The 20,905-nt window shown below is 40.0% G+C and overlaps 1 pseudogene; it reads right to left on the reverse strand.

The window, feature by feature from the left end:
- Positions 1 to 1,977: 1,977 nt before the first annotated feature.
- LOC119545157 lies at positions 1,978 to 19,178 on the reverse strand (annotated as a pseudogene).
- Positions 19,179 to 20,905: the final 1,727 nt, after the last annotated feature.

Consider the following 20,905-nt stretch of genomic DNA (forward strand, 5'->3'; position numbering starts at 1 on the left):
CTCCCTTTTTTTTTTTTTTTCAACAAATGTTAGGTTGATTTGTAAGCGCTGCTCTGGGCAGTTACAGTTTGTTTGTGGGGAATTATCTAACTGTAAACATACTGTACTTGACAATTAGAAGTCATAATGGGAAGAGAAAACCACAGCCTACTTCCTGTAGCCAACACAAAAATAACCACAGAACATGTAGGGAAAAATGTAGGGATTAAGATATGGTTTATTTTTAAATTTTCATTTTCTTATAATAAAATAAAGAGCACAACACCTCAGAAATCTTAAAGGAAAGAATATCTTGCACTCATGGAAAAAGACACCAGAATACAAAATTACATTTCTGTGACTCCAGGCTTTCCTCATCTCCTCAAAGGGCAGTGACGGGAAGAAGACAGTTGAAGCCAACAAGAAATTCTGTAAAACAGAAAGTCAGAAACCCTACAAATATGAGTAAAATCTCAACTTGTTCTGCTGTAAAACAAAATTTAATATATCAAAAGGTCTGCTTTAGTGATACGCTACTCCCCCCAGAAAAGAACCCCAATAATCCCTTGTCAGGAACATAAAGTTTATGTTGTCCAGCCAGCTCATATTGTTAAACCCCTGTGTGTGTACAAGTACATATGCGTGTGTCAAACCAAAGCCACCAGTCTCACATGATTTTTACTGGTAATAACCTGCATCCACCTGCTTATGGACCAATTCCCATTACCTTCAGATGGGTGGGCAGGGTACAATGAAACTCCCCAAGTGGTAGGGAGGGAATAATGGCCCCAAGTAGCCAACTCTTAAAGTAATGACTCTTCTACCACCATTCAAAAGGAGATCCTTATTTATAGCCAGACTACTTGCATACAATTTGCCTCCTGGTGATTAGAATGTTTTTTTTTTTTTAATTTTAGAAGAACACACATATCCACACAACCATATATATATATATATATATATATATTGTTTTTACACTTAAATATAAAAATATTACTCTGCTTTGTCTTCAGGCTAAGGCATTTAGCCTCAATCAAGGGAAGTGTAACAGCCAGATATCAAGGGCATTCTCCTCCTAATCCCCCTAACCCTTCCTTCTCTACAAATTCCCACTTCAAAAGGAAGGTTGGTTATAATCTTTAAAAAAAGAAAGGAACTTCCTACCAAAAGTTGGAGAGAGTATATTCTCAGCTAACTACAGAGTAAGTCAGGCACCCCTCACCTTAGCTGACCTCAAAGAGAAAGTCCTACTCTCCCTTCACAAACACAGATGCTCTCTGTCCAGTCTGGACTATGCCTACTGTACAAACACACTTGAATACTTCACACTTCCCCACTAATGTACTACTTACTCAGTCTGCCAAATCTTCTGTGATAGAAAAAGGATATTAAGAAAAAGATATTAAGAACTTGACCTCTCTACCCTGGCCCCAAAAAGCAGGGATTATTAACTGGGCATGAGGAATAAAAAAGACCTTGATATTCTGCCCTTTGAGTTACAGTTGGACAATCAGGAGAGAGGAAATGTGAAAATGGGAAGGAGAAATCGGAGTGGTTTGATGGCTGGAGTCTAAGTCCACTTAGTTCTTGTACTGGAAGGGCTCATGGCCAGTCTGGTTGAGAATAAACATGTGTATGAGGGCTTTTGTCACTACAAAGGGAACACAGTTGGCAGAGGGGCAGTGGTCTTCAATGTAACCTGTCTTCTTTTGGCCAGTGTTCTAGGGAATGCAAGTGCTGACACCACAGATGGCTACACGAGCAGAGAAATTATTGATGTTGGAGGTTTTATGGAATCCAGTTAGGTGCTGGGCATTGTCCAGGCTACCCTTGGGATCACAGGCAAGAATCTGGTACTGGTGCCACTTGCATGTTTCTCGATGGACTACTCAATGTACTTCAGAGCATTCTCTTCTCATATGGCCTTGATGCCGAAGTTGGTATGGCAGCCTGCACCATTCCAGTTCCCAGGAATGGGCTTAGTATCAAAGGTTGGTATCATGCCCAAGTCTTCACATACTCAATGCAAGATGAAATGGGCCACCCAGAGATGATCTCCCATGTTGATTCCTTCACAGGGTCCTATCTGTTCCCACCGGGCAGCATGTCCTTAGCATTGGTTGCCACAATGTTGATGCTGGCACACAAGCAGGCCAAGTAATAGGCCTCCACAATGTCTCTGCCATAGGCTTTGTCTGCTCCCACACCACAATAATATGGGACTCAGGGCCCTGGAAAGCCATTGGGAGGCCAGCCGAAGGGGTGTCATCTGTCCTTATCAGGGTATATTCCTGCTCCATTCCAAAGGGGTGCTGTTTGCTCACCATGTCCATTATGCATTTACAAGAGTGCCTTAAATTTGTCTCTGTAGGCTTTCAGTTATACTTGAAGACTTCATAGAAAACCAGCTTGTTGGGGTCCTTGTGGAAATGGTCCTGAAACATTGCAACAGGTTTGAGATACATGTTACTGTTGGAGCCCTCAGACTGAAAAGTACTAGAGCCATCAAAATTATACTTGGGCAGCTCCTTTACACACTTGGGTTCACTTTCCAAGGATGGGCCTTGCAGTGCAGTCCTTCTCCAGTGCCATAGATCCAGATATACATGGCTTGGCTTTTCTCGCCATGGGGACAGATCCATGTATACCTGTTTGATGCCTTTGTTCAAGTGGAACTTGATGAGGTCACCATGGTGCAGAAAGCAGGCTAGATGGAGGGAAGGCCACAAGAGCAAAGTGAGAGGAGGCAGGGTAAGCAGGTCAGACACTCAACTCTTCTCTAATTCTCAAATCTCTCTCCCTCATTTTTGAAGGATATTTCTGACAGATATAAAATTCTTGGTTGGCACTTTTTCTCTTTCGGTATCTTCAATATATCATACCATTGCCTTCTCACCTCCATGGTTTCTGCTGAGAAATCCATACTTACTCTTATTGAGCTTCTCTTGCTACTTTCAGAAATCTCTCTTTGTCATTGGCATTTAACAATCTGATTAGTAAGTGTCTTGGAGTAGATCTATTCAGATCTATTCTGCTTGGGTACACTGTGCTTCTGGGATCTGTAATTTTATGTGTTTCATAATAGATGGGAAATTTTCAGTGCTTAGTTTCTTCATTATTCTTTCTGCCCCCCATTTCCTTCTTTTCTCCTCCTGGAACATTCATAACATAAATACTTCTTCACTTCATGTTGTCATTCAGTTCCCTGAGTCCCTGTTCATATTTTCCCATTTTTTCCCTATATGTTCTCCTGTATGTAGGATTTCATATGTACTGTCCTCTAGTTCACTAATCATTTCTTCTGCCTCTTCAAATCTGCTGTTAAAGGTCTCCACTGTTTTTCATCTCTTCTGTTGTGCATTTCATTCCCCAAACTACTGCCATTTGTTTTTTTTTTTCAAGCTTTTGAGTTCTATATGGTCACTCACTGTCTCCCTTATAGTCTTCATCTCTTTTGCCACATTTTCTCTCAACTCATTGATTTGATTTAGAAGATTTGTTTGAACATCTTTCATTAGTTGTTTCAACTCCTGTATACCATTTAGAGTGTTAGTTTTTTCCGTTGACAGAGCCACATTTTCTTGCTTCCTGGTATGACTTGTGATTTTTTTCTGGTGTCTTGGCATCTGATTTCTTGGATTTGTTTATTCTGGAGGTGATTTTCTCTCTTTTACTTAGTGTTTTCCTGTTGATTGGCTTTGTTTTCTATCTATCATTTGACATTCAGTTCAACTTATTCTAGACTTCTAGCATAGCTGTTTAACTGATCAGAATTTTTCAGGTCTTGTTTTTCTGGTTCTTGCACTGCCTATGTGGAAATTTCTTTTGAGGAGGGTCTCCCCAGATAGGACTGACCCAATTAAATTTTCCCAGACAAGATAGGCCCTTCTTGGGGAAGATACACCCTTCAGGTAATTATCTCCTTCATCTGATGAGTTAATTTGTCTCTCAGATATTCCTTAACTCTGCCTGTGCTTGGGGCAGTGCTGACAACTGAAAAAGCCTGCTGCATTATTTATACTAAAAAGTGAAAAAGGAAAAAAAAATTCCTTTTCAGAGCTGGTTCCCAGTCCTCCTGTTTACTACTGAAGAGCTTGAGCTGGTAACCGGTTCTATGTGCTCCTTTTCTTGGAACACAACCCTTTTCTAGTAGTCTGTACCCAGCCAACTCCAAACACCTGTTTAGTTTTTTCCATCAGCCCCACCTCCTCTCTACCACAGAGAGAGCTCTGGGTACCTTCCATGCTTTCTCCAGGTATATATGTACTCAGGGCTTGTATTCAGCAGTCGGAATTTGTTAATTAAATACACAATTGGAGGTTGATGGGAAGATGACAGAGTAGGTGAGGAATAAGGGCTTCTCCATCAGAGTAACTAGAAAGGGGCCAGAGGACACCGAGGACCATGGTTCTGGGGTATGATCAGCCATAGAGGGTCCCCCACAGTACATAGAGGGGACACCCAACAAAAACAGATGAGAGACGTTGACTGGAGGGATGTGGTAAGTGTGTCCCCATCTGGACCACCCCCCAGGCTGGCAGCAGCAAAACCACGGCTGAGCAAAAGAGTGAGCAGCAGCTCTCTGCTCCCATCCACCTACCTTGACAGTTTGCTGGGGCATGAGCTCCACAGCCAGAAAGCAGGGAGCTCCTGTGAGGGAACTCAGCAGGCTGCGATTGCTCTCTCCCCATGGAAGTCTGTTGTGGGGGATGCAACAGCAAGAAGTGGGGAAGGGAGAGGCAGCATACAGGCAATCAGGAACCCCTCCCATAGCCCAGAGACTTGCAGATGCAAGGCAGGCAGAAAACCAGCAGGCAGGGCCCACATCCCACTGTGGCATACCCTTCATAAGGCTCCCTGCCTGCCTCTTCAGGGCCCACATTGCAGCCCCAGGACCGGGATTCCACAGAGCACACACAGATCTGCTGCAATGATTGGTTCCCCACCTGGCTGGGACTCTTTCCACCATACAGGAGTTCAGGGAAGACCTACTTGAGAGCACCACCTGCTTGTAGGTTGGGAAAACTGCACTCCAGCAAGCTGTGCCTCAAGAGTGCCAACTGCTGGTAGAATTGGGAAACTGCACTACAGCAAACCAAATTATATATAAATAACAAATTAATTTTGCACTTCCCAAAATAACCCTATCAAGACAAACATGCCCTGAAGCCAGCAGAAAATCACAAGGCACTTGAAGGATATAGAAGACATGGACAAGCCAAATGAACAAATTAAAGAGCCAGAAGACACACAAAATTGTGAGCATTAATCAAAGAAGTACACACAAATATCAAAACTATGGCTCAGGATATGAAGGACATGAAGACAACCCTAGGAGAGTGTAAAGAAGAATTTGCAAGACTAAATAAACAGAGGATCTTATGGAAATAAAAGATACTCCTGATCAAATTAAAAATATTCTTGAGACACATAACAGCAGATTTGAAGAAGTAGAGGAATGAATTAGTGACCTCAAAGATAGGGTGATGGAAAGTGAAAGCATAAAAGAATGAATGATGAAAAAAATGAAAAAATTTGAAACTGATCTCTGGTTAATGATGGTCAACATATAGCATGCAAATATAAGAATCATTGGTGTTCCAGAAGGGAAAGAGAAGAGTAAAGGGCTGGGAAGAATATTCGAAGAAATTGTTGGAGAAGACTTCCCAACTCTTCCAAATGACATAAATATCCAAATTAAAGATGCCCAACCAACTCCAAAAACAATAAATCCAAATAACCCTACTCCAAAATACATACTGATTAGATTGTCAAATTATGAAGAAAAGGAGAGACTTCCGAAAGCAGCAAGAGAGAAGTGAGTCACCCCATACAAAAGAAACAACATAAGACTAAGTATTGACTACTCAGCAGGTACCATGAAGGCAAAAAGGCAGTGGTATGACATATTTCAGATTCTGAAAAAGAAACATTGCCAATCAAGAATTCTTTATCCAGCAAAGCTTGCCTTCAACTTTGAGGGAGAGTTTCAAATTTTCACAAACAAATGATGACAGAATTTGTTAACAAGAGACGTACCCTCTAAGAAATACTAAACATACCACCTGAGAAAAAAGAATGGAGAGAGAGGCCTGGAAAAAAGCACAGAACTGAAGAGTTATTAGTAATGGTAACTTAAAGGAAAATAAGTGAGACTGAGAAAAAAAATAGAACTAAAACCAAAGGATAAGATGGCTGGCTCAAGAACTCCCTTCACAGGAGTAACTTTGAAAGTGAATGGATTAAACTCTCCAATTAAGATACAGACTGCTAGAATGGATTAGAAAATGTAAGCCAGTGATATGCTGTTTACAAGAGACTTACCTTAGACCCTGTAACACAAAGAGACTGAAAGTGAAAGGATGGAAAAAAATATTCCATGCAAACTATGATCAAATGAAAGCCTAGGTAACTATACTAATATCAGACAAAATAGACTTTCAATGCAAAGATGTCATAAGAGATAAAGGATACTAAATATTAATAAAAGGGATAATTCCGGAGAGAACCTAAGATGGTGGCTAGGTGAGAAAGGGTAAAAAAACACCTCCATGAAAAATACTAGATAAAAGCCAGAAAGTGACCCAGAACACCACTTCCAGCGATACACCAGCTGGACAAGGTCTACTAAAACCACAGGGACTGTGCACTTGGTGAAACCAGGAATCTGCATTCTGAAATGAGTGAGTGAGCCAGCTGAAAGCCCCGTGGCTGTGCTGCAGTGTGGGGAAACCAGGGGTTGGCATTTGGAGACGGACTGGTTCTTTAAAAAAAAAAAAAAAAAAACCAGGAGCAGCTGCAGTTACAGCAGTGAGAACCTCACAGTGAAGCACAGCAGGGGCAGGCTGTGCCAACCTCTTGGTGTCTGGTGTGGAGGATAGCCCGCTGCTGATTCCCTCAGGGCTGGGGAGCAGAGGGGAGAGCCAAAAGGAGAAAGAAACCGCGCCGCTTGCAGCCGGCTCCGCGGTGGGCTGGAGACTCTCCTGCCCAGGGCCGTACCCACAGCCCAGAGCCGCACCAGGAAACCCAGTGTGATGGGGAGTGTATCCCACAGCACCATGCACATGCCACAATATCGGCTGTGGACAGCGGCCTTGGGTGCATATGCAGCTAGCTGTCCTGGAGCTGGGAAGGTGGAGCTGTGCAAAAAGCAGGGAGGTGGGGGTTGAGATGCCCATTCAGTCATCCATCTTTGCATCAGGCTGGGAGCGCCCCTGCATGGCCCAGCAGCCCGGGGCTTCCCTTGAGCGACGGCTTGCACTTGTGATGTAGCACAGCCTTCCCTCAGCAGAGGTCCTGGAAGAAAACAGCTGAGAAGGCGGGCCTGCTTGGAAAACCCAGGGACGCTACATCAATGCCGGCGACTTGTGGGTCAGCGGCAGAGAAAATCTGGGACAAAACTGAAATGAAGGCTTAGACTCTTGCAAAAGCCTTGAATCTCCGGGAACACCTGGGAGGTTTGAATATTAAAGCTGCCCTGCCTCCCTAACCACCTAGACACACACCCCACATTCAGGGCAGACAGCAACAAAAACACACCCAAACTGAGTTCACCAATTGAACCCCACAAGAATCATTTCCCCACACACCACAAAGACAAAGTTGAGGAGAACTGACTTGAGGGGAATAGGTGACTCGCAGATGCCATTTGTTGGTTAGTTAAAGAAAGTGTATGCCACCACGTTGTAGTTCGGAAATTAGATTGGTATTTTTTATAGCTTGAAAGGACTCTATCAAGCAAAGCAAATGCCAAGAGGCCAAGAACAACAGAAAATCTTAAAGCATATGATAAAACCAGACGATATGGAGAACCCAATCCCAAACACCCAAATCAAAATAGAAGAGACACAGTACTTGGCACAATTAATCAAAGGACTACAATCAAAGAACGAGAGCATGGCACAGGATATAAAGAACATAAAGAAGACCCCAAAAGGGCATAAAGAAGAAATTGCAAGAGTAAATAAAAAAATAGAAGATCTTATGGAAATAAAAGAAACTGCTGGCCAAATTAAAAAGACTCTGGATACTCATAATACAAGATTAGAGGAAGATGAACAATGACTCAGTGTCTTACAGGATCACAGAACAGAAAATGAAAGAGCAAAAGAAAGAATGGAGAAAAAAATTGAAATGGAGCTCAGGGATATGATAGATAAAATAAAACGTCCAAATTTAAGACTCATTGGTATCCCAGAAGTGGAAGAGAAAGGTAAAGGTCTAAAAAGAGTATTCAAAGAAATTGTTGGGGAAAAATTCCCCAACCTTCTACACAATATAAATACACAAAGCATAAATGCCCAGCGAACTCCAAATAGAATAAATCCAAATAAACCCACCCCAAGACATATTCTGATCAGACTGTCAAATACTGAAGAGAAGGAGCAAGTTCTGAAAGCAGCAAGAGAAAAGCAATTCACCACATACAAAGGAAACAACATAAGACTAAGTAGTGACTACTCAGCGGCCACCATGGAAGCGAGAAGGCAGTGTGGCATGACATATTTAAAATTCTGAGAGAGAAAAATTTCCAACCAAGAATACTTTATCCAGCAAAACTCTCCTTCAGATTTGAGGGAGAGCTTAAATTTTTCACAGACAAACAAATGCTGAGAGATTTTGCCAATAAAAGACCTGACCTACTTCAGATACTACAAGGAGCCCTACCGACGGAGAAAGAAAGAAAGGAGAGAGAGATATAGAGAATTTTAACAGACATATATAGAACCTTACATCCCAAATCACCAGGACCCACATTTTTCTCTAGTGGTCACAGATCTTTCTCCAGAACTGACAATATGCTGGGACATAAAACAAGCCTCAATAAATTTAAAAAAATGAAATTATTCAAAGCACATTCTCTGACCACAATGGAATACAAATAGAAGTCAATAATTTTTTATTTGTAACTCCACTATTTACTTCCTACGTGATATAAAATACACAAACTCTAATGACAAATCAGTGGTTTTGGACTCAATGTAAAATACGTAAATTTTGAAAAGAACTATATAAAGGTGGGGGAATGGAGGAGTATAGGAACACAGTTTGTGTGTCCTATTGAAGTTAAGTTGGTATCAAAGAAGAACAAGATTGTTATGGATTTAAGAGGTTAATTTTAAGCCCCACAGTAAACACAAAGAAATTATCAGAGAATATGACCATAGAGATGAAAAGTAGAGTATGGGTTACGAAAAGTGGGGGAAGGGGCAACGGGGAGTTAAGAAATGAATGTAGGGTTGGTGTTTGAGGTGAAGGGAAGTTTCTAGTAATGGATGGTGGGAAGGTGAGAGCATTACAACATTCTGAATGTGATTAATCCCACTAATGGAATGCCAGGGAGGGGGTGGAATGGGAAGATTTAGGCTGTATATATGTTTCCACAATTGAAAAAAAAAGAGAGGCTACATAGATGACAACTGAATGCCAAGGATGATCCTGGATGGGATCTGAGGATGGAGGACAGGAGGCTCAGAGGGACACAGTTGAGACATAAGGAAAAAAAAAAAAGGGATAATTCACCAAGAAACCAAGAATAAATAACAATTATAAATGTTTAGGTACTCAATTAAGGAGCTCCAAAATACATGAGACAAATATTGGCTAAACTGAAGGGAGGAATAGACACATCTACAACAATAGTTGGAAACTTCAATACACTACTTCCTTCTACAGATAGAACTAGACAGAGGACCAATAAGGAAACTGAGAACCTAAACAACATGATAAATGAGTTAGATGTAATAGACATATATAGATCATTACAAACCAAGTACTAGGATACACATTCTTTAGTGCCCATGGTACTTTTTGCAGTATAGATCATATTCTGGGGCACAAAACAAGTCTTAATAAATTTAACAAGACTGAAATTATTCAAAGCTCCTTCTCTGACCATAATGGAATGCAACTAGAAATCAACAACCACCAAGGAACCCAATCTTTCACAAATATATGGAGGTTAAACAACACACTCTGAAACAACCAGTGGGTCAAAGAAGAAATTGCAAGAGAAATAGGTAAATACCTAGAGAGGAATGAAAATGAGAATACAACATGTCAAAAGCTGTGGGATGCAGTGAAGGCAGTGCTGAGAGGAAAATTTATAGCTATAAATGCATATTTCAAAAAGCAAGAGAGAGCAGAACCTAAAGACCTAGCTGAACTGAAGAGGCTAAAGAATGATCAGAAAACTAACCCTAAAGCAGGTAGACAAAGGAAATAACAAAGATTAAAGCAGAAATAAATGAGTTGGAGAATAAAAAAACGAGAGAACAAAAAGTTGGTTCTTTGAGAAGATCAACAAGATTGCCAGACCCCTAGCTAGACTGACAAAGTCAAAAGGAGAGAGGATCTAAATAAACAGAATGAGAAATGAGAAGGGGAAAATCACTACAGATCCTGAATAAAAAAAAAAATCATAAGAGAATACTATGAACAACTGTATGCCAACAAGTTAGACAATTTAGAGGAAACAGACAATTTCCTGGAAATACATGAACAACTTACACTGACCCCCAAGATGAAATGGAACACCTCAACAAACCAAACACAAGCAAAGAGATCCTATCAGTCATCAGAAATCTACCTACAGAGTTTAGGGAGGCGGGGCAAGATGGCGGCATAGAGAGGAGTGGAAGCTAAGTAGTCCCCCTGGAACAAGTACAAAAAACCAGAAACAACTAGTAAATAATCCAGAATAACTGCGGGGGGACAAACGAGACCATCCACTCATCATACACCAACCTGAATTGGGAGGAATGCCCAAGAACACAGCATGAAATCCGTAAGAAAAACCTGTGGATCCAAGTCGCGAGACCCCCTCCCCCATAGCCTGAGCTGCAAAGCCTCGTGGTGCCAGAGAGAAGCTCTCTCTCAGCAAGCGAATATAGCTCAGCTGAGCTCCAACTGGGGTTTTAAGTAGCGAGTGTGAACTGCTCACTACAGGTACACATCCCCAAAAAACAGACAGAGGCTTTGGGTGACGACTGATCTTGGAGAGCCAGAGGGTCGCCTTGGACTGGGCCTGAAGGGGACTATCTGTTTCTTTTTCGGCTCAGTGGAGAAAGCCACAGTCATTTTCAGTTTCCAGGGCTGTGACCTGGGGAAGGGTGGAGACAGCACAAGCAGAGAGCGAGACCATTGAAATGCTAATGACCTCCACCTGGGAGGGTCTGTCTTCTCTAGGAGGAAAGGGGTGGGGCCCTTTCCATTCAGAACCAGACCCCAGAGCTTGGAGGAACATGGCCATACCTCCTCACACCAGTCAAGAATTATAGGCTAACAGGCATCACCTGCTGGGCAGAAAAGCACAGTGACCCGAGGCATCACACGGTGTAGCAATTTTCCAAGACACACCCTCAGGGAAACCAGATACTGAATATTTCTTCCCTCTGGGACCTGAGCCTGTTCTGGTCTGGGAAAACCTGATTTGGATAACCAAGGAAACCATGCCTAGACAACAGAAAATTACAACCTACACTAAGAAAAACAAAGTTATGGCCCAGTCAAAGGAACAAATATACACTTCAACGGAGATACAGGAATTTAAACAACTAATGCTAAATCAATTCAAAAAATTTAGAGAAGATATTGCAAAAGAGATAGAGGCTGTAAAGGAAACACTGGGCATATATACAGCAGAAATCAAAAGTTCAAAAAAACAACTAGTAGAATCTATGGAAATGAAAGGCACAACACAAGAGATGAAAGACACAATGGAAACATACAACAGCAGATCTCAAGAGGCAGAAGAAAACACTCAGGAACTGGAGAACAAAACACCTGAAAGCCTACATGCAAAGGAGCAGATGGAGAAAAGAATGAAAAAATATGAGCAACGTCTCCGGGAACTCAAGGATGAAACAAAGTACAATAATGTACGTATCACTGATGTCCCAGAAGGAGAAGAGAAGAGAAAGGGGGCAGAAGCAATAATAGAGGAAATAATTAATGAAAATTTTCCATCTCTTATGAAAGACATAAAATTACAGATCCAAGAAGCGCAGCGTACTCCAAACAGAAGAGATCTGAATAGGCCTACGCCAAGACACTTAATAATCAGATTATCAAATGTCAAAGACAAAGAGAGAATCCTGAAAGCAGCAAGAGAAAAGCAATCCATTACATACAAAGGAAGCTTAATAAGACTGTGCGGATCTCTCAGCAGAAACCATGGAGGCAAGAAGGAAGTGGTGTGATATATTTAAGATACTGAAAGAGAAAAACCATCAACCAAGAATCCTATATCCAGCAAAGCTGCCCTTCAAATATGAGGGAGAGCTCAAAATATTTTCTGACAAACAGACAATGAGAGACTTTGTGAACAAGACACCCCCCTACAGGAAATACTAAAGGGAGCACTACAGGGTGATAGAAGACAGGAGTGCATGGTTTGGAACACAGTTTTGGGAGATGGTAGCACAACAATGTAAGTACACTGAACAAAGGTAACTATGAATACAGTTGAGAGAGGAAGGTGGGGGGCATGTGAGACACCACAAGAAAGGAGGAAAGATAAAGACTGGGACTGTGTAACTTGGTGAAATCTAGAGTATTCAACGATTGTGATAAAATGTACAAATATGTTCTTTTACGAGGGAGAATAAGTAAATGTCAACCTTGCAAGGTGTTAAAAATGGGGAGGCATTGGGGGAGGGATGCAATCAGCATAAACTAGAGACTGTAACTAATAGAATTATTGTATTATGCTCCCTTTAATGTAACAAAGGTGATACACCAAGGAAAATGCAGATAAGAGGGGGGGACAGGGGAGGCATGTTAGACACTTGACATTGGTGGTATTGTCTGATTCTTTATTCTACTTTGATATAAGGTTATTTTTCCCTTTTGCTGCTTCCTAGCTGTCATTTTTTTTTCCTCTTTCTTTTCCTCTCTACCTTCTTTGACTCTCCCTCCTGCCTTGTGGAAGAAACGCAGATGCCCTTATATAGATAGTGGTGAAGGTGGTGTACACATAAATGTATGACCATGCAGAGAGCCATCGATTATTTACTTGGGATGGGATGTATGGTGAGTGAACAAAACCATATTAAAAAAAAAAAATGGGTTGATGACAAAACCTCAAGGGCAATATACTGAGTGAAATAAGCCAGACAAATAAGGACAATTATTGCAGGGTCTCACTGATAGGAACTAATTACAATATGTAAACTCATAGACATGAAATATAAGGTACCAAGATATAGGACAAGGCTTAAGAATGGGGAGTGGTTACTTAGTATGAGCAGAATGTTCAATTAGGATGAACTTAAATGTTTGGAAATGAACAGGGGTGTTGGTAGCAAGATGTGAGAACAACTAACAGCGCCGAATGGTGTGTGAATGAGGAGGAAAGGGGAAGCTCAGAGTCATATGTGTCACGAGAAGGAAAGTTGGAGGTCAAAAGATGGGAATGTATAAAACTGAATCCTATGGTGGGCAATGTCCATGATCAACTGTACAAATACTAGAAATCGCTTCTATGAACCAGAACAAATGTATGACAATACAATTAGAAGTTAATAATAGAGGAGCATATAGGGAAGAACTATATACCTATTACAAACTATATACTACAGTTAGTAGTATTTCAACATTTTTTCATAAACAGTAACATATATACTATACCAATACTAAGAGTCAACAATTGAGGGGGGTTGGTTAGGGATAAGGAAGGATTAGAGTTTCCTTTTTTTTTCTTTTTTCATCTTGCACTTTATTTCTTGTCTGGAGTAATGAAAAGTTTCTAAAAATTGAACAAAAATTAAGTGTAATGCACAGCTGTATGAGGGTACCCAGGGGCAAGTGATTGTACACTTTGGATCTTTGGATAATTGTATGGTATCTGAACAATCTCAATAAAAATGAAAAAAAAAAAACAAATCTACCTACAAATAAAAGTCCAGAGCCAGATGGCTTCACAGGGGTATTTTACCAAACTTTCCAAAAAGAACTGACACCATTCCTGCTCAAACTCTTTCAAAAAACTGAAGAAAGAGGAACACTACCTAACTCATTTTATGAAGCTAATATCACTCTAATACTAAAACCAGATAAAGACACTACAAAAAAGGAAAACTACAGGCCAACCTCCATAATGAATATAGATGCAAAAATCCTAAACAAAATACTTGCAAATCAAATCCAAAGGCACACTAAAAGAACTATACACCACGACCAATTGGGGATCATTCCTGGCATGCAAGGGTGATTCAACATAAGAAAATCAATCAATGTAATTCAACACATTAACAAATCAAAAGGGAAAAATCAAATGATCATCTCAATATAGATGCTCAAAAAGCATTTGACAAAATTCAACATCCCTTTTAGATAAAAACACTTCTAAAGGTAGGAATTCAAGGAAACTTCCTCAATATGATAAAGGGTGAATATGAAAAACCCACAGCCAGCATAGTAGTCAATGGTGACAGACTGAACACCTTCCCACTAAGACCATGAGTGAGACAAAGGTGCCCACTGTCACTTCTATTCAACATTGTGCTAGAAGTTCTAGGCAGAACAATTTACCAAGATAAAGATATAAAAGTTATCCAAATTGGAAAGGAAGAAGTAGAACTGTCATTATTTGCAGATGATATGATCTCATATTTGAAGAATCCTGTGAATTTGACTACAAAGTTTCTTGAGCTAATAAATTCAGCAAAGTGGTGGGATATAAGATTAATGCACATAAGTTGGTAATAATGTTTCTCTATACTAGTAATGACCTAACTGAAGAGGCAATCAAAGAAAAAATTCCATTCACAATAGCAAACTAAAAAATCAAGTACCTAAGAATAAACTTAAACAAGGGCATAAAAGACCTCTACACAGAAAATTATGAAATTTTACTAAAAGAAATAAAAAGGACCCAAGTGGGTGGAAAAATATTCCATGCTCATAGATAGGAAGATTAAATATTGTTAAGATGTCAATTCTATGCAAACTAATCTACAGAGTCAATGCAATTTCAATCCAAATTTCAACCTATTTTTTCAGACTTGGAAAAGCTAGTTATCAAATTTATTTGGAAGGGAAATGGGCCTCAAATTGCCAAAAACATCCTTAAAAATAATGAAGCAGGAGGACTTACACTTCCAGGCTCTGAAGCTTACTATAAAGCTACAGTGGTCAAAACAGCATGTTATTGGCATATAGATAGATATATTGATCAATGGAATTGAATTGAGAGTTTGGAAATAGACTCCCAGATATACGGTTGACTGATTTTTGATAAGGCCCCCAAATCCACTGAACTGGGACAGAACAGTCTCTTCAACAACTGGGGCTGGGAGAAGTGGATAGCCATGACAAAAAGAATAAAAAAGGACCCCTACCTCACACCCTATAGAAAAATTAACTCAATGTGGATCAAAGACCTCAATACAAGAGACAGCACCATAAGACCTAGAAGGTAATGTAGGGAAACATCTCCAAGAGCTAGTATTAAGAGGTCGCTTCTTAGACCTTACACCAAAAGCACAAGCAATGAAAGGAAAAAATAGATAAATGGGAACTCATCAAAATCCTACAACTCAAAGACAATAGTACAAACAGCCCAATTACAAAATGGGCAAAAGATATTAAAATACATTTCTCCAAAGAGGAAATAGGAATGGCTAAAAAACACATGGAAAAAAAAAAAAGTTCATCTTCACTAGCTATTAGCAAGATGCAGATCAAGACCACAATGAGATATCTTCTCACACCAATAAGAATGGCTGCCATCCAACAAACAAGAAACTACAAATGCTGAAGAGGATGTGGAGAAATTGGAACTCTTATTCATTACTGGTGGGACTGTACAATGGCTCAGCTACTCTAGAGGACAGTTTGGCAGTTTCTCAGAAAACTAGACACTGAATTACCCCATGATCTGGCAATTCCACTTCTTGGTATATACCCAGAAGATTTGAAAGCAGTCATACAAAAAGACACTTGTACACTGATGTTCATAGCAGCATTGTTCACAATTGCCAAAGATGGAAACAATCCAAGTGACCTTCAACAGACAAGTGGACAAACAAAATGTGGTATACACATACATTGGAATACTACGCAGCAGTAAGAAGCAACAAGGTCTTGAATATATCGCAACATGGATGAATCTTGAAGATATAATTCTGAGCAAAATAACTCAGATGTAAAAGGAGAGATTTTGTATGTTACAACTGCTATGAACTATCTGAATAATATAAAATCAATGTCTTATACTGTAATAATATTGGGGACCTAGTGACAGACATTAGCTAGTGAGGGGGAATGATATTCTAATATGTTTAGAAATGTTAATCATGGTGATTTCAAAAGTGTGGTAATAGATAGGGGCAACAATTGTTAATGGAATTATAAGTATCAAAGTTGTACTGAAGGTGAATAGGAATGAAAGGGGTCAGTTAAAGGCATGTTTCCCACAGATCAGCACCACAGATATAGATAGGTGCTTGCATGATATACTTCTAAGGTATGACATTGGTAGAGAGAACGGACTACAGAAGAGTACATGGGAAAAATCTACAATTTGCATACTAGGGACTATAATTAATAGGAATACCATAGTAGTACTACACAAATATTAGGGACAAATAACGTGGCTGACAAGAGCTGTGAGTTGTTTTGGGTCATGAGAATTGTTTAAAACAGAGAGCGATGAGGATTGTACAACTGAATGATGATAGTGTGAGATATGGATGAATTATCACGGATATAACATATGCTATGTGGACCTAAGAACCCCTTACTTTGTAAGTCAAGCCCTCGATATTGAGGCTTGCTTGGGTGAAACTTATGGTTGTAAAGAGGAGGCTGAGCCCACCTATAATTATGCCTAGGAGTCACGTCTAGAGAACCTCTTTTTTTGCTCAATGTGGACTTTCTCTCTCTAAGCTTAACTCTGCAAATAAATTCATCACCCTCCCCCTGACGTGGGACAGGACCCCCAAGATGAATGATCCTTCCTGGCGATGTGGGACATGGATTCCAAGAATGAGCCTGACCCTGGCATTGAGGGACTGAGAATGCCGTTTTGGCCAAAAGGGGGGAGGGACAACAAAATAAGGTTTTAGTGGCTAACAGAATTCATATAGAGTTAAGAGGTTGCTCTGGAGGTTACTCTTCTGCAAGCTTCACCTAGATATGCCAAATGACCACAATATGACAAGCCCAAGTCAACAGTAGTCCCAAAAACCTTAAAGAATACCTGGATCCCTATCTGAGACTCTATGAAAGTTTCACTCACTAAGTTTATCTGTCAGAAACTTAAACCTTTCAGAGTGTCCCTATGCCAGCAAAGTCCTGAAACCCAGAGGCAACAGCCTCTTCAAGAGCATCAACTAGATGTGTTCCCTTTGCTCATAAAGTTGACACCCCTTTTCAACATGAACAGGTTAGGGTGGTCACTGCCTAGACATCCCTGAAGATCAGGAGAGTGATTAAACTAGAGGAAGGGGTAGCAACAGTCGAGATGGAATTTAACAAAGGGTTAGGAATACTGAATCTTTACATGATTTTCTTTCTCTCAGTCACTAGGGTCTTGGAATAGTTAGAAGGAAAGAAATGAAATGGTGGAACTGTAACCATAGCATCCTTTGAAATTCGTTCTATAGCTACTTGTTAAATTGTAATTTGAAAGCTAAACTTTTTTGTATATATGTTAGATTTCACAATAAGGAAATAACTGAAACTATGGTACTATAACTCATAATAACTTTGGAAATTTCCTATATATCTACTTGTTTATCATACGTTGAAAGACGTTACCTTTTTGTTCATGTTATATTTCTCAATAAGGAAATAACTGAAACTGTGGAATTGTAACCTATAATGTTCTTTGAAATTTGCTAACTACTTCTTAAATTGTACTTGGAAAGTTATCACTTTTAAGTATACATGTTATATTCTACAATAAAAAAATATAAAAAATTTCACAATTGGAGCTTGGTTGAGCTACCTTCCCTTGCTCCTCATAGAGACTGCTTCTTATCCCCAAGGTGGCATGATTCCAGACCAGTCTGCTGTGCTAGTAGGGGAGGGGTACCAGCCTCCACACACTGGGAGACTGATTTCCAGTTCTGCACTGTCATCTTGGCCCTTCCACCCAATCAAGACTGGTGTACAAAGTTGTCTGGTCACGGAATTCCCCCAAACAGTTGTTTCAGACAGTTCCTGGCTACTTACTAGTTACCTAGAGGACGAATGAAATTCCACATCTCCCTATGCCTCCATCTTGCCTGGCCTCTGACAATGGACTTTTATATTCAGAATATAAAAGGACTCTCAAAACTCAACAATAAGAATACATAGAACACAATTAAATGAGCAAAAGATCTAAACAGACACATCACACCAAACGATATACAGATAGTAAATTAGAACATAAAAAGTTGCTCACCACTAATCATAAGGAAAATGCAAATTAAATCCACAATGTGATAACATTACATACCTATTAGAATTACTGAAGTAAAAAAGAAACTAAAATATCAAGAATTTGTGAGGATGCAGAGCAACAGGAACTTTCATACACTGAATACATACTTTTACTATATGACCCAGGAACACTCCTAAATATATACTCTAGGGAAGTAAAAACTTATCTATATGTGTACATTAAGGTTTATGGTAGCTTTACTCATAATTACCAAGAACTGGGAACAACCCAGATATCCTTCAACACATAAATGTAAAGTACCAATGATGGGGGAGAGGGGACTTCCAAGAAGATGGTGGAATAAGGGGAGGCAGTACTCACCCTTCCACCAAAAACACCTAGAAAACAGGCAGAAACTGTCCAAAGCAGCATGTCTGGGGCTCAGGAGAAGAGGAAATGACCAGTGCAATATACAAGGAAGAGGTGGAAGAAGAAATGGAAAAACTGAAACTGAGAAACTGCTGTGAGTGACTGAATTCAGCTGCAGGTCTCTGTTCTCATCCTCTACCCAAGAGGCCAGCAAATTCGGGTCGGCCTGGTTCTTGCCTGGCTCCCTGTTATGAACTGGAAGACACAGGGAGGTCATCCCCCTTGGAAAAGAGGAGGACATGGCACAGTCCTTATCCAACTGTTGGCCGGTGAAGTTGACCCTCGAATCCGCATCCTTGATCCCTTCCAGGCAAGAGCCTGAGATGCCTGCAGCACCACTGTTTCCACACAGAGAAGCTGCAGTGACTATCAATTTGCTGTTGCTCCTGGTGCCCATCCTCCACCCTTGAGGCCTACAGCTTCTAGTTGGCCCAGAACCTGCCTGGCTGGCTGATATGGACTGGGAGAGTCAGGTAAGCCCTGCTACCCAGGAACAGAGGAGGATGTGGCATAGTTGTGAACCAACTGTTGGTCAGCAAAATTGGACCATGGGGTCCCACCATCTTGGTCCCTTCTGGGCGGCTGCTCGCAACACCACAGTACAGTCTTTTGCACCTACATCAGAAACAGAGGGGACAAAAAGCTAAAAAAAAAAAATCACTTTTCTTTGTAAGGCTGTGGGGAATAGGTTGCCAAAGTGCACCATCTGCAGGAAGACTGGGAAAGGGCAGTCTTGGGAAGCTGCTCTCCTCACTCTCTCCCCAGAGCCCTTTGGTATTAGTCTGCACCCCTTGCGTGAAACTCCGGCCCTGTTTTGGTTGGGAAATACTGATAAACCAAGTGGTGAAGATGACCTTTAATATGAACAAAATCAACAACAAAATCTTAGACAAGAGGGAAACCAACTTTCATAATAATATTATCAAGATAATCAGATGTCCAGATACCAGTGAAACATAAGACATACTAAGATACAAGAAGATATGGCCCAGTCAAACTTTAAAATTAAGAAGTCAGAGGAGATAGAAAAAATACAATTAATCAAAGATGTTCAAACAAATCTCCTAAATAAATTCAACAAAACGGCTAAAGAGATAAAGAATATCATGAAAACACCAGGAGAAAGTGGTTGAAAATGAAAGAGGGAGAAAGATATTCTATGCAAGCAGAAACAACAACAAAAAGCTGGGTTAGCTATACTAATACAAGACAAAATAGACTATAAATGCAAAAATGTAATGAGACAAATTAGGAAACTATGTATTAATAAAAGGGGAAATTTACCAAGAAGAAATGACAATCAAAAATATCTATGCACCTAGTCAAGGTACATGAGGCAAGCACTAGCAAAACTGAAGGGAGTAATAGAGTAATAGAGTCTGTACAATAGTAGTGGGAGATTTCAACACCCCACTCTCTTCAATAGATAGAACATACAAATAGAGAATCAATAAGGACACAGAGAACCTAAATAATATGATAAATGAACTAGGCCTAACAGAAATACATGGAACATTGCACACCAGAAACAGTAGGATAAACATTCTTCTCCAGAAAAGACCACATGCTGGGACAAAAACAGGTCTTAATAAATTTTAAAAGATTGAAATTATACAAAGCATTTTTTCTAACCATAATGGAATTAAGCTGGAAATCAATAACAGCTGGAGAACTGGAAAATACACAAAATACCTGGAGATTAAACAATACAATCTTAAACAATCAGTGGGTCAAAAAAGAAATTGCAAAAGAAATCAGTAAATATCTTGAGATGAATGAAAATAAGAACACAATATATCAAAACTTATGGGATGCAGTGAAGGCAGTGCTGAGAGGAAAATTTATAGTCCTAAACACCTACAATAAAAAGGAGGAAAGGGGTGAAATCAAACACCTAACTGAACACCTGGAGAAACTAGAGAAAGAACAGCAATCTAATTCCAAAGCAAGCAGAAGGAAAGAAATAAAGATCAGAGGAGAAATAAATGAAATGGAGAACAATTAAACAATAGAATCAATAAAACCAAAAATTGGTTCTTTGAGAAGATCAATAAAGTTGAGAAACCCTTATCACATTATTGTGAGTATAATTAATAGTGCTGAATTGAGAGTGAATGTGGTAGA

This window comes from Choloepus didactylus, chromosome 10, assembly GCF_015220235.1.
Source record: "Choloepus didactylus isolate mChoDid1 chromosome 10, mChoDid1.pri, whole genome shotgun sequence".
Taxonomy (NCBI): Eukaryota; Metazoa; Chordata; class Mammalia; order Pilosa; family Megalonychidae; genus Choloepus; species Choloepus didactylus.